Here is a 14,183-nt window from a genome sequence, read left to right on the forward strand (position 1 = left end):
GAAAGGATCTCCAGAGCCCAGCAGGTCGAGGTGCGGTGGTTGGGAGCGGCCACTGCACTCCAGTTTGGGCGACAGAGTGAGACTCCAACTCAAAAAAAAAAAAAAAGAAACACATGAATGTGTGAATGAATGAATGAATGAGTGGCATGGGAAAGGTGGGCCCAAAGAGAAGATGCAGAGATTAAGTGCCAGCTTATCTTCCTCTATGGTTGGCTGCATCCACAGAGATGGCTGATGTGTCTATCACAGAGAAGACAGACACAGAGCAGACCAATCAACCTTAGGGACGTTTACAATGCAGAATTCAAAAAGCTCTTGGAACAAGGAGAGGGGTGAGGTACTTTGGTATAAAAAACCAGGGCAGTTTGGTGTTAAGAAAGTTACTCTGAGCATTTCTCTTTTTATTCTGGAGGATCTATTTTTCCAAAATAATCTTATTCAGAACCCCAATGTGTAACTCAGTTTAAAGCAGTCTTGCTCCAGTTGAAGCAATACCCTGTCCATTCTGCCTTCCATGGATCCTTAGCAACATTCAAAAGGCATGTCAAAATGGGAGCTGTGGTTAATAAGGGAGTGTCTCCAGGCTCCCTGAAGATATCTATCTGGGGCCTCAGGACAGCTGGGAGGAGAGAGGTTGTGGCTTAAAAATGGGTGGTCTTTATCACACAGGGACCACATAGGGATGGCAGGGGTAAGACACAGAGCCCTCATGTGGGCCTTGCCGGGCTCAGACACCATTTCCAGTTCCTCCAAGGATGCTCTGAGACCCATGAATAATTTTCATCCTGCAGCTCTCTGGGTAAGGGACACCGCCTGAAAGCCACCTCAGTTCCTGTGGTCAGGGGTCTGTCCCCACCTTGCACCTTCAGGCACTTTATTAGTTTCTCTGAGGAATAGGTTTTTAAACTTTAGGTTATGACCCACCCACAAACTGTGAAATCAGTTCAGTGGCTCACATCACCATTACAAATATGACATAAGAAGAATAGAAGCTATTAAAGCATGCCCCAAGTCATAGAGATATGAATTCTTTTGTAAAACTTATTTTAGAGACACAAACACAGACATATTCACATACTTTTGCTTGGGGGACCACAGTGGACAACATATTTCTGATTATGCTGAGGTTCAGCATTTTAGATATACATAGCTCTAAGAGACTTAGCTTGCTAGCATCTAAGCCGATGTCTTACCTCTCCTGCTAAAATAAATAGACAGGATTAATGTATGTTGTTTATCTTCAGAATATGCTTGGATTTGGGAATCAGATAAAACAGGGTTCAAATTTTGTCTCCAATACTTGTAGCTGTATAGCTTGGAGATGATCTCTAACTTTTGATGAGGATAATGCCTTCTTTATGAGATGGGTGAGAAAGTTCAACAAATCATTGATTTGAAAATACTAAACAAGATTTGCTCAGTGTAGAGAAAGGATAAAGAGTCCACGCAGAAGTCGCTGGCCTGTGGGAAGACACAGAATACCCATTTATCCATTCATCCAACTACTGACCCGACACATATTTATCAACAACTATTATTTTTTTGAGCTGGAGTCTCACTCTATTGCCCAGGCTAGAGTGCAGTGGCATGCTCATGGTCATCCCAGCGTCGACCTGGCTCTGGCGATCCTTCCACCTCAACCATCCAAGTAACCAGAACTACAGGTGCACACTGCCACAACTGACTAATTTTCGATTTATTGTAGAGATGAGGTCTCTCCAAGTTGCCCGGGATGGTCTCAAACCTGCAGGCTCAGCCAGTCCACTTGCCTTGGCCTCCCAAAGTGCTGGGATTATAGGGTGAGCCCCCAAGCCTGGACTATCAACATCTATTATATAGCAGACACTGCATTAGATATAGAACAAATGAAACTAACCTGGCATTGATCTCATGAACATTCACTTTAGTAAGAAAATTAAAATTTTTTTTTTGGCTATACCATTTAAAAAAAAAAATTTAATCAATATTTTTTTAATGATATTGTGGGGGTACAGTTAAGGGTTAGGTAAACAAATATGCTTCATTCAGGCACCCTTGTTGATAAGAGGTGTCTCCCCGTCCCCAAACAAATATTTACTACCATTAGTCCCATCTCCCTTCCCCTCCCCCCCCATAATTTCCCACCACTGTCAGTCATTTTTTAATAGTATTACATTGGATGTTCAAGGTCCACTATATGAATGAGAACATGTAATACTCAGATCTTTGTTTCTGTGAGAGATCACTCAGTATTATAGACTCTAGTTTCATTCAGGTTGCTGCAAAATTCATGATTTTGTTCTTTTTTATGGCTGCATAGTATTCCATTGTGTAAGCTACAATAATCAAAACAGCTTGGTATTGGTACAGGAACAGGTATATAGACCAACGGAATAGAATTGAGATTTCAGAAGCAAAACCTCAATTTCTCAACCAACTCATCTTCGATAAAGCCTCCACCACCTACTACTGGGGAGAGGAGAACCTATTCAGTAAACGGTGCTGGGAAAACTGGCTGACCACATGCAGAAGATTGAAACAGGACCCCTATCTATCCCCATATACAAAAATTAACTCTAAATGGATCAGAGACCTAAATGTAAAACCTCAAACCATAAGAACCTTAGAAAATGAAGGACATACCTTTATGGAAATTGGAACTGGCATCCAATTCCTGAACAAAACCCAAAACCCACAGGCCATAAGAGATAAGATAGACAAGTGGGACCTCATTAAACTGACAAGCTTCTGCAAAGCCAAAGAAACCATCAAGAGAGCAGGGAGACAGCCTACAGACTGGAAAATTAAAATATTTAATAAATATATCCAAATAATAACAATACTATTACAGAAACAGATAGGAGAGTTGACTAAAGACAAAAGAGGGTAGCTGATACAGAGACAAGAGCTTTTTCTGATGAGTCAACATGTAGGCTGAGACCAGAATGATGAGAAAGAGTCAACTCTGCCATGACAGACTGAAGAAGGAACGAGGAGGGCTTCCAGGCAAAGATAATCATGGCACATGCAAGGGACCTATAGCGGAAAGAGCTTAGCAAGTCTGAAGAACAGAGAGGAGGGCATTGTGACTGGAGAATAAAGATGAGGGCCATGTGCAGTGAGAACTTAAGGAAAGCTCTTCAAGCATGGGATGGTTATGACCATAGTGATTGCACAGAGCAACTGCTATTAGAGAAGGAATAGGGAGGGTAGGCATGGACAAAGAAAACCAACTGGTAGGTATGTGAGGTATGTGAGGAAAAGGTGTTTTTTAGGGATGTCAGGAAGACTGATGTGGCTTGAAGAGGGATGGATGGGCATAGGGCGGGAGGACAGGGATGTAGGTGAGGGGAAGCTTAGGTTAGAGCCTTTATATGAAGAAGCTTGAATGCCAAGATAAGGCATTGAATGAGGTATTGACTATGAAAGAGCTCTGAAAATTTATAACATGCTACACAAAGATGACATTTACAGGACATTCATAAGGGGTGTCAGAAGGGTGAGTTAATAAACAGCTTCTCAGTTTCTGACACCCTGGAATGATCTATTGACACTAAACATGAGTTTCTGCACCCTTGGGGACCACTCAAAACACTCCAAAACAATGGGATCTCCCTGTCACAAAATCCCTTCTGCCAATTTGCCAATTTAGAATCTCAGAATTACCATATAGCAGCTTCTTGCCTCAGAGAACAGATGTTAATTACCTGTTTTTTGCTCTGGGATTTATGGGTAAAGCAAGCTCGTGGTCGCTGTGCTTTTAGCTATCCCTAAAATTACAGGAGCTCAGTGTCTTCTCAAGGATCATGAACCTCAGTGTGGTATGGCTTGTTGAAATCCCACCTCTACTCCTTACCACAATAGCTCTCATGCTGGAGTTTTAACTCGGCTCAGCCACTTTCCAACTGTGTGACCTTGGACTAGTAACTTATCCCTCTTTGCTTCAGTGTCCTTCTCTGTAGAGTGGGGGCAATATTAGTACATACCTCAAGGGGTAATCATGAGCTGTAAATGACTTAACTCATGAAAAATTCCCAGAAGAGTGGTAGAAATCAGCAGTTGTCAGCAGCAGCAACAGTAGCCCAGCCAATCCTTCCATCCATCTTCCACACAGAGTTAATTACAAATGACTCATTGAGGTAATGTATGGGACAGAAGTTGGGTTATCACAGGCACTCAATAAAAGTCTCTTTTCTCCACCCTCTCAACAGCATCCCATTTACTTAGACTTCTTGGACTATGATCCTGAGCAACAGCAAGGTTTAGCCTACCGGTCCCATGACCCTCTCCATCTATCACTGTGGCCACTGCTAGTATCTGCTGCTATTTCTCCTTCCTTTTTCTACCCTAGGTTCCAAACTGAGGCAGGAGAACAAAGAGAAGACTTTATTCTGCATCACTTCACTGAAAGAATCACACTCAATATAAGTATGAGGACTAACCTGGCAAAGAAAGGAACCTGAACCAATGTTAATTAGGAAAAAAAAAATAGGGAAAATTGCATATATAAAATGATGGCAGCTATATGAATAAAGATGTGAAGAAATCATGATAATATAAGAACAGTCCCTATGATGGGCTAGGGATTGTTTGTGCAATCTGTGTGGAAACGTATATGTGGCTCCCCCTTGAGAGCACAAAACACATTCTAAAAATGAATAAATATGGCAATACTTACCAAAATTACAGATAGATGCACCCTTTGAGGCTGTGATTCTGCTTTTAGGCACATATCTGTTTTGCAGAAATATTCTTACACTCTGCAAGAGCATCTAGCTAACTAGATGTACAAAGATGTCTGTTGACATATTGTAAGTGCAGAAAATTAAGATTATGGCCAACAACAGGGGGTAGTAAAGTGAGTTTTGTTGTGTTTCATATGTTTACATTATGTAGTCCTATACAGACTTCAAAAGGAATAAGGTAGGTTTACATGGCTGGCTTGGAAAGATACTTTTCATACATTGTTTAGTATACTATCAAATTATTGCAAAATGATATATGTGGGTGAGATGACTATTAGTATATATCTGGATGCAAGTATACATATATATACACACACAACACACATACACACAGGTAATACATCCCAATTCGTATAAGTATGCTATGTGTATATTGAGAAATGCCAGAATAATATATATCATAATATAAATCAGTCTACTACTTATATCAAGAATGAGCCTGAGGATTCTGTCAGTGGGATGAGATCAAGAGCCAAGGGTGAGACTTTTCACTGTTTCTTTCCTTCTTTCCTCCTTTCCTCCTTTCCTCCAGGCTGCCTTGTTTCTCATTTATCCACCACCCATTCTTTTTGGACAATTTCTGAATTCTCTCAGTGCTCTTGTTGATTTCAGAAAACAAGAGCCTGGGCTTTGGTACTGTTTGAAAAGAGTTCTGGGCCCAGCACAGTGGCTTACTCCTATAATCCCAGCACTTTAGGAGGTTGAGGCAGGAGGATTGCTTGAACTCAGGTGTTCGAGACCAGCCTGGGCAACATAGCAAGACCTTGTCTCTACGGAAAAAAAAAAAGTTAACCAGATATGGTAGTGCATACCTGTAATCCCAGCTACTTGAGAGGCTGAGGAAGAAGGATCACCTGAGCCCAGGAGCTTAAGGCTACACTCCAACCTTGGTGACATAGTGAGACCCTGACTCAAAAATAAAATAAAATAATAAAATAAAATAATTATGCTTGAAAGAAAATATAAGGGCTAGAGTCTCCTTTAAGTAACGATGGGTGATAAGGTCAGAAATTATGTAGGCTCTACTGCACCTCATTCAAGAGAGGAGGTCAAGAGGCAGGAGGGAAGGAAAGACAGTTAAACAAGATTATAGGCAGTAAGTTAAACAAGATTATCTGCCACCCCCACCTGATTCCCCACTTTGAGATGTTTGCTGTTTTCTATCTGAAGCTTGATAAAGGGACTGTAACTACGTGTTGCGGGGTGGGGAGAGGGGAGAGAAATTGATTGTATTCACTGCTTCTTGGTTATCACTTATCTGGCATCAATGATCCTTCCTGGTTTTTCATCCTCAACCAGTGGTTGCTCTCTTCTGGATTCTGGTCATCGCTACCAATGGCCTTCGCTAACCTTTTGATTTCTAGGGTCCCTAGAATTAAGAACAATGAGATATCTTGAATCCTGAAACTGAGCACTCTGGACTCTAATCAGTATTTTGATTTATCTTTTTTTTTTTTTTGAGTTGGAGTCTCCCTCTGTTGCTCAGACTGGAGTGCAGTGGCCGCTCCCGTCTACCGCAGCTTCAACATGCTGGGCTCCGACGATCCTTCCATCTCAGCCTTCCAAGTAGCTGGAACAACAGGCACGTGCTACCACGCCTGGCTAATTTTTTATTTATTGTGAGGTGAGGTCTCGCCAAGTTGCCCAGTCGGGTCTCGAACCCGCAGGCTCAGGCAATCCACTCACCTCAGCCTCCCAAAGCGTGGGATTACAGGCTGAGTCACCGAGCCCGGCTTGATTTATCTTGATTGACTGAAAAACTGATTGACCAGTTGTTTGAATCACTTAGCCAACAGGTATTTTCAGAGTACCTACTCTTACAGTGTTAGCCACTATGCTAGATACATGTAAAATAAAAAGAAGACACTGTACTTGATTTCAAAGTTCTCCAAATCTAGTATAGGAGACAGAAGGAGAAATTGATTATTATTGTAAGGTGTGGTATATGGGAAGCTAAAGTAATCACAGCCAGCTTTAAGAGCTGGAAGAGGAAGTGGACCACTCATCTTGGTCAGGTTGAGGAAGATAACTGATGCTGATGTGGAAAACTGATTAGGGGCTAGAAGAACTCCTTCAGTATTTATCTTTTGATACCTATTCCAAAGCTATACCTTGGGCAGGCTAGCTGTTAAAAAACCCATTTTCCACATGAGGAGAGCAAGGTTCAGTGAATTATGCTGCAAAAGCCCAAGTCAAAAAATACAGGTTTCTGTTTTACCTGTGATTTTCAGTTTAGACAAAAGAAGCATGATGTTCTGCCCTGTTAGCCTTACTCCTAAATGAATATCCTTACTCTCTCAAGGTCGTTTTTCTTGTCTGACCTTCACTGGGCATTCTCTATGTGAGAGACTGTGTTCCAGGCATTGCAGGACGTGAAGAGAGAAATAAATGCAGACTATTCTTGTTGTAAGATGGGAAATCACATGAAAAAGATAAATAACACTTGAGAAGGCAAACAGTTGGGAAGATTGTCAATAGACCAGCAGTTCAAAGACAGACTAAACCACAGTGGACGAAGGAAGTATACAAAACATTCCAGAGTAGTGAGCAAATTATGGTGGCCAGAGTTTGGAAGAAGGCTGGAGAGGAATATTATAGCTAGATTTAGAAGAGTTTCAGAAGACCACCTAAAACCGAAGGTCTCAGGTCTACAAATACAGCTCTCATGGGTTCAACACTTAGCATGTACCAGGCTGTGGATTGGGTATTTTACATATATTTTCTTTTCTCTTTTTTTTTTCTGTGTTGGAGTCTCACTCTGTTACCCAGACTGGAGTGCAGTGGCACACTCACGGCCACCGCAGCCTCGACCTGCTGGGCTCCAGCAATCCTTCCGCCTCAGCCTTCCAAGTAGCTGGAACTACAGGCGCATGCTACCACGCGCGGCTAATTTTTTGATTTATTGTAGAGATGAGGTCTCGCCAAGTTGCCCAGGCAGGTCTTGAACCCGCGGGCTCAGGCAATCCACTCACCTCAGCCTCCCAAAGCACGGGATTACAGGCTGAGCCACCGAGCCTGGTTTATATTTTATTTTTTGAATCCAATTCTCCCATGAACTCTTTAAAAAAAAATTGAGGCTAAGAGGGTAAAATTCCCATTTTCCCAAAGTCGTACTATAAGTAAACAAGGCAAGATGTGAAGCGAGATCCTGATAACTTCAAAACCTGTGCTCTCATATACTGTATCACTCTAGACCCTCCCTAAGTTTCAAGGCTTGACAAAAGTTTTTCCTTTCTAAGAACTCCCAGTGTTTCTGTTTGTCCATGAGCATCATGGAAGGATGAACCACAGATGAGGACCTGAGGAGTAGCAAAGAAGAATATAGGACTCAGAGTTCCAGGTAAGAGACCAAGCAATACGGTTCCTCTAGTCTCCCAAATAAAGTAGATCAGTGTTTGAACTGGAACCTTCAGGCTAAACCTTAAACCCATAATTATCATCAACTTGCCCAAAGAAAATGTAAAAAAAAAAGCACTTATCTAAAGAAAAATAGCCAGACTCTACCTGTAAACAAGCTGGAGCCATAGACACTTAATAAAGATGCAAATATAAAGCTGGACTCGGTGGGCTCATGCCTGTAATCCCAGCACTTTGGGAGGCTGAGGTCAGAAATTAGAGATCAACCTGGGCAACATAGCAAGACCTCATCTCTACAAATATAAATAAATAGACAAATAAATAAATAAATAAAGGAAATGAGTCTTTGCAATGACATATGAAAAACAGAGAGAAGAGTTAGTCATCAAACAGTTCAATATAAGGGGAGAGTGGTGTCAACAGATGGCTGACGAGAGATACCTGACATTTCTTTCTCACCCACCACACACAAGGAAGGACCAAGGCAATAAATACACAGTTAAGATTTGGTCAGAGTGTCAACAAGAGTGCACTGGAGTGCAGTGGGGGAGTGGAGAAGTACCTATGGTGATTGGAAGTCGAGGAAGACAGTGTAGAGGCATCTGGCTTCGGCAGTCCTGTCTCTGCTGCCTGAATTTGATTGGCCAACAGTTAGGAGAACCTCCTGTAAGGAAAAGGTAAGCAGAAGATTCCTATCAGTCCCCATTACCACTGCAAACACCTATAGTCCTTACTACAGGAAAATTCCATGGTCCTCACAAGCACTGAGCCCAGTTAGAAGAGCTGCTGGGAATTCAGGCAGCAGCATTGTTCCAGGTTAGAAACACAAGATGTCTCCACTACGCACAGACTCTAAGCCAAGCAGATGCAGCATGGCACCATCTTGAAACCAGAGCCATCTTTGGAGTGCACTTTGCTCTGTAGATCAATATCCTCCTCTTCACCTCTCCAGCAATGGTGCCCCATCTTCATTATGCCAAGCCCATAGTGTGGCTAAATGCAACAATCCCAGCTGTGTGGAAAATGGGTCTAGGATCACCTGTGACTCTGGTCCAACATAGAAAAAGAAAACAACTCCTACCCCCTCACTTCCAGCTGAAGGAACAACTGGCCAATTCCACCCCGGGCAAACCTGCCCTTGAGTGGACCGAACCATCCCTCACTTACCCTCATGCTGAAGAGGCCCGTGAGCCTCCAAGCAGCTGGTACATGCCTGAGCCATTAAAGCAGCTACGTGTCTGCACTCAGGACCTGAGAAACAGGCCTGCAACATCCCTGTCCTCCACGGAAATGCTCCTGGCCTGCCTAATGGCTCTGTCTGAATAGAGAAGAGTGAATTTCTCAGCAGAAACATTATAGGCCATGAGAGAATATGGCGATATATTCAAATTACTAGAAGACAAAAACAAAAACAAAAAAAACCAAAAAATGCTGCCAACCAAGAATATATTACTCAGCAAAGCTATCCTTCAGAAATGTAAGAGAAATAAAATCTTTCACAGACAAGCAAATACTAAAAAAAAAAAAAAAAAAAAAAAAAAAAATTACCACCAAGCCAGCCTTTCACAAAATGTTCAAGGAAATCTTACATCTGTAAGTGAAAAAAATGATAACTACTACCATGAAAACATAAGAAACTATAAAATTCACTGACAGAGTCAATACATAAAGAAGAAAGAGAAAGGAATCAAACCTTATTATTAGAGAAAACCACCCAACTGTAAAAATAAGCAATAAGAGAGGGATTAAGGAGCAAAGGGTATACAAAACAACCAGAAAAAAATCCATAAAGCAACAGGAGTAGGTTTTCATTTATTAATATTAACCTTGGGTATAAATAGATTAAATTCCTCAACTAAAAGACATGAACTGGCTGAATGGCTAAGAAAAACCCAACCATATGCTATTTTCAAGAAATGCATCTCATCTGTAAAGATATACATATGCTGAAAGCGAATAGACAGAAAAAGATATCCCATACAAACGAAAATAAAAAGCAAGGATCAGCTACACTTCTATCAGATAAAACAGACTTCAAGTCAAAAACTAAAAAGAGTCAAAGAAAGACATTACTGAAAAAGTAACGCTTCTACACTGCTGGTGGGAATGCAAAGTAGTGCAACCTCTTTGGAAGACAGTGTGTTAATTTCTGAAAGAACTAGAAATGGACCTTCCATATGACCCAGCAATTCCCCTATTTGGAATATACCCGGAGGAACTAAAATCATTCTACGAAAAAGATACCTGCACATGTGTGTTTGTTGCAGCTCTATTCACAATAGCAAAAACATGGAATCAACCATGTTGCCCATTGAAGGTGGACTGGATAAAAAAAAATGTGGTACATATACACAATGGAATATTATGCAGCCATAAGGACAAACATATGGACTTCGCAGCAACTTGGATGGATTTGGAGTCGATCATACTCAGTGATCTGTCACAGAAACAAAGAACAGAGTACCATATATTCTTACTCATAAGCAGACCTTGAACAATTATAATACTATAAGAAAGGGATTGGCAGTTGTGGGAAACTGTCAGGGGAGGGGGGTGGGATTGGCAGCTGAGGGAAACAGCTAGGGGAGGGAGGGGCATACCTCATCAACAAGGGTACCTGCATAATCAACATTTGTATACCTAACCCTGTATTGTACCCCACATCTTTATAATAAAGAAAAAGAAAGACATTGTTTAATAATAAAGGGATGAATTCAGCAAGGGAATAGAACAATTATAAACATACATGCACACAACACTAGAGCACTTGGATATATAAAATGAACATTATTACATTTAAAGGGAGAGATATAACACAATACAATAACAACTGAGAACTTTAACACCCCACTCTCAACATTGGAAAGATCATCTAGACAGGAAATTAACAAAGAGACATCAGATTTAAACTGCACCACAGACTAAATATATTGGAGAGACATTTACAGAACATTTTACCTAACAGCTGCAGATTACACATTCTTTTCATCAGCACATAAGACACTATCTATCACTGACCATATGTTAGGACACAAAAATGTCTCAGAAAATACTTAAAAATTAAAGTCATATGAAGTATCTTATCTAATAATCATAAAATGAGAGAACGGACTGCAATAACAAGAGAAACGGACAGCAATAACAAGAGGAACAAATACATGAAGCTGGAACAAGAAATGGATACCCACTCATTCTCACCACTTTTATTCAAAATAGTACTGGAAGTCCTAGCCAGAGCAATTAGGCAAGAGAAAGGAAAAAAGGACATCCAAATTTGAAAGAGGAAAGTTCAATTGTCCCTGTCTGCAGATGACATGATTTTATATACAGAAAAACCTCACGACTGTACTACCTTATCAGTTCTACTCCTTTAGAATTTTACAAAAGAAATTCAATAAAGTTAAATGATATAAAATTCATATAAAAATCAGTAGTGTTTCTATACACAAACAACTAGCTAGCTGGAAAAAGAAATCAATAAGGCAATCCTACTTATAATATCTACAAAATAATACCTAGGAATAAATTTAACCAAGGAAGTGAAAGAATTCCACAAGGAAAACTATATTTCATTTCATTTTATTATTATTATTTTTTGGAGTTGGTATCTCACTCAGTGACCCAGACTGGAGTGCAGTGGCCACTCCTGGTCACTGCAGCTTTGGCCTGCTGGGCTCCGGCGATCCTTCTGCCTCAACCTTCCACCTCAGTAGCTGGAACAACAGGCACACGCTACCACACCTGGCTAATTTTTTTGTTTACTGTAGAAATGAGGTCTCGCCAAGTTGCCCAGTGGGTCTTGAACCCACAGCCTCAGGCAATTCACTCACCTCAGTTTCCAAAAGCACGAGATTACAGGCTGAGCCACCGAGCCCGGCCAAGGAAAACTATAAAACATAGATAAGATAAATTCAAGAGGATACAAACAAATGGAAAGACATCCCATGCTCATGGATAGAATTAATATTGTCAAAGTAAAAATACTACCCAAAGAAATCTACAAATTCAATGTAGTCTCTATCAAAATACTAATGACATTTTGCATGAAAATAGAAGAAAAAGCTGAAAATTTATATGAAACCACAAAGAAGCACAAATAGCCAAAGCAATCTTTAACAAAAAGAATAAAGTGGAGGTATTACACTACCAGACCTCAAAATATACTACTAGGTTGTAGTAATCAAAAAAGCATGGTACTAGCATAAAACAGACAGGTAGGCCAATGGAACAGAATAGAGAAGCCAAAAATTAATTCACATGCTTACAGTCAACTGATTTTTAACAAAAGTGCCAAGAACATTCACTGAGAAAAGAACAGTCTTTTCAATAAATGGTGGTGGGACAATTGGGTACCTATATGCAGAAAAATAAAATGACTCCCCAGCTTTCACTCTATAGAAAAATCAACTCAAAATGAATCAATAACAAATATGAGACTCAAAATGATAAAAACAAATACTAGAAAAAAATATAGGGAAGATGATTCACAACATTGGACTGAGAAAACATTTGAAGAATAAGATCTCAAAAGCACAGATAACTAAAACAAAAATAAATGAGATTACATGAAACTAAAAAAAGTTTCTGCATAGCAAAGGAAATGATTAACAGAGTAAAAAGACAACCTGCAGAACAGTAGTAAATATTTGCAAACTACTCATCTGACAAGAGATTCATATCTAGACTACACAAGGAACTCAAACATGTCAACAGCAAAAACAAACAATCCAATTTAAAAATGAGCCAATGATCTGAACAGATAGTTCTTAAAATAAGACATATAAATGACCAACAAATATATGAAAAAAAAAAGCTCAGCATCACTAATCATCAGGGAAATGAAAATCAAAACCACAATGAGTCATCATTTCATATCAGTTGTGAAGGCCATTATCAAAAAGACATAAAAAAATGCTCACGAGGTTGCAGCAAAAAGGGAACTCATACACTCTTGGCAGGAACGTAAACTAGTACAAACATGTGGAGAACACTATGAAGATTTCTCAGAAAACTACAAATAGAACTACCGAAAAATCCAGTAATCCCACTACTGGGCATTTATCCAAAGGAAAGGAAATTAGTATTTCAAAGGGACATCTGCATTGCCATGTTTACTACAGCACCACTCATCGTAGGCAAAATATGTAATCAATAGGTTTACAACAACAAATGGGTAAACAAAATGTGATATATAGAATATTCAGCCAGAGGGGGGAAAAAAAATGAAACCCTGTCATTTGTGGCAACATAGATGGAAGTGGAGGACATTGTATTAAGTTCAATAAACCAGGAACAGAAGTTAAACACCACATGTTCTCACTCAGACATAGAAGCTAAAAAAGTTGATCTCATGGAAGTAAAAAGTAAAATAATAATTACTAGAGGCTAGGAAAGGTAGAGGAAAGGGAGGACTATGGAGAGTTTTGTGAAAGAATATAAAATTACAGATAGAAAGAGGAGAAAATCCTAGTGTGCTATACCACTGTAGGATGGGTATAGTAAACAATAATGTGCAGTTTCAAATCACAAGAAGGAGGGCATTAAACATTCCCTACACAAAAAATGATACGTTTGAGAGGATGGATATGCTAAGTACTCTGATTTGATCATTATACATTATATGTATCAAATATCACTATGTGTTCCATGGATACGTACAGTTATTATTTGTGAATTTAAAATAATTTTTAAAACCCCAGTAAGAGTCAGCAATAACTGTGACAAACAAATGTGATCTCAAGCTGCATCAACAGCAGCATAACAGTTGACAAGAGGGAGGTGAAAGTACCATTTTACTTAGCATTGAAGTGTTGCCACCTTGATGAAGAAGAGCATCAGTTCAGGTGTTATGGTCCAGGATGTGAAAAATTAGTGAAAATTACTGAAAATGCTTCACATGAGACTAGCTGAAGAAACTGGGGTTATTTATTTAGGTTGAATAAAAGTTACAGGGTGTCTTTTATTCCTGCTGTCAAATTTCTCAAGAACTCTCTTGGAGAAAGAAGATCAAATCAGTTTCTTTGTGGACATGGAGAACCAGGGATACAGATTTCAATTCGGTATAAGAAAAAACCCTCTAACAGTAATGTCTAGAAATAAGAT

General features: G+C 39.8%; 1 protein-coding gene across 1 annotated transcript in view; it reads right to left on the reverse strand.

Moving 5' to 3' along the window:
* The window catches only part of LOC110596419 (astrotactin-2-like), a 330,568-nt gene that overhangs the window by 121,599 nt on the left and 194,786 nt on the right, over positions 1 to 14,183 (reverse strand). The gene's annotated exons all lie outside the window — the stretch shown is intronic.

The sequence above is a fragment of the Carlito syrichta genome, unplaced genomic scaffold (genome assembly GCF_000164805.1).
Source record: "Carlito syrichta isolate Samal-C Ts95f unplaced genomic scaffold, Tarsius_syrichta-2.0.1 Scaffold309004, whole genome shotgun sequence".
Lineage (NCBI taxonomy): Eukaryota > Metazoa > Chordata > Mammalia > Primates > Tarsiidae > Carlito > Carlito syrichta.